Source organism: Ornithorhynchus anatinus, chromosome X2, assembly GCF_004115215.2.
Source record: "Ornithorhynchus anatinus isolate Pmale09 chromosome X2, mOrnAna1.pri.v4, whole genome shotgun sequence".
NCBI lineage: Eukaryota > Metazoa > Chordata > Mammalia > Monotremata > Ornithorhynchidae > Ornithorhynchus > Ornithorhynchus anatinus.
This window is the reverse complement of record NC_041750.1, coordinates 889,729-891,349: the sequence shown is the minus strand read 5'-3', so window position 1 is coordinate 891,349 and position 1,621 is coordinate 889,729.

Here is a 1,621-nt window from a genome sequence, read left to right as displayed (position 1 = left end):
TCGTACTGTGAACCCCATGTAGGGCTGGGACTTTTTTTTTTTAATGGCATTTGTTAGGCACTTAATATGCTCCAGACACTGCCCTAAGCGCTGGAGTAGATACAACCTAATCAGATGGGGTTCATAATCTTAATCCCCATTTTGCAGATGAGGGAACTGAGGCACAGAGAAATGAAGTGGCTTCTCCAAGGTTACCCAGCAGACGAGTTGTTGGAGCCAGAATTAGAACCCAGGAACTTGACTCCCAGGCCCCTGTTCCATTAGACCGTGTCCAACTTGATTAGCATGTACTGACCCTAGAGTTTAGCCCAGTGCTTGGTCCCTAGTAAACACGGTGGTGAAAAGAAGTGGGGTGTGGGGTGAACACTGGAAATCGTGCAGTCAGAAACACCGGCAAGTCCAGCAGTATAAATGTCCATTCTGGGTCAAAAGGGGAAGAGTCAGGGGTGTTGGATGGTCCATTCTGGGTCACTGGGGGAGAGTCAGGGGTGTTGGGCCGTGCTGGGCCAGTGGGGAGAGTCAGGAAGGGAGAGAGGAGAATCAGAGGTGTTGAGCAGTCCGTCCTTAACCAGGCCTTGGATGCCAGTGTCCTGTTATCCCTGCCAGAGACGTAGTCTCATTCTGATATCTCAGCCACAAGCCCGGACCGGCGACAGTCTCACCGGAGGGTTCCGCGGGACCGGCCGCCATTTCCGATTCTCCTCGTGGGTCTCCGTGAGGGGCTTCCTCGGGCCCCTCTGGAGTCCCCAGATCCTAGCGCCCGTCAAGGCTGCGGGCACTTGCCGTGCACCGGGTGCACTCCAGAGGAGGTGGAGTCGTCGTGACGGGAGGGGCTCCGGCCTGAAGAGGGTGGGGGACAATGTGCACAGCAACTCCTCCATGGGCACAGCGGCTGGTCTGGGCCTGCCGAGTCCATGTACCCAGCAGCTGCTGCTGGTGATGGTGTGTGAGTATATGTGTGTGCCAGTGGGGGGCTTGGTGTCCGCGTGGCACGGCCGGAGGGGCGGGACCCTAGAGCAGAGCCACTGGGCTGGGCGGGGAGGGCGGCGTCCACGTGCACAGGGAGAACGCCGGGCCCTCCTGTACAGTGGCTGGTCTTGGGGTGCGGCATCCATGTGCACAGCTGGTGCTGGTGTGTGTGTGCATGTGCTGGGGGAGATGCAGTGTTCACGTACATGGCAGAAGGGTTGGGGCCCTAGGGCAGAGCGGCTGGTTGGCAGCGATGTCTACATGCACAAGGAAAGTACCGGGCCCTCCTGTACAGCGGCTGGTCTGGGGTGCGGCGTCCATATACACAGGGTGTGTGGGGGGAGGAGGGGGGTTTTGGCGTCCACGGGCATGGCAGGAGAGGCAGGGCTCTCCTGCAGAGCGGTTGGTGGTGGGAAGGGAGGGGGGTGTCCGTGTGTACAAGGGGCCGTGGGCATAAGGGGAGCACCGAGTCCTCATGCACAGCGTCCACGTGCAAGGCGGGTGGGGAAGGGCCCTCGTGTACAGCGGCTCGTCCTGGGGCGAGACCGTAGACTGTAAGCTCGTTGCGGCCAGGGCACGTGTCTACCGATTCTGTTGTATCGTCCTCTCCCAAGCGCCGAGTACAGTGCTGGGCACACAGGAAGCGCTCAAT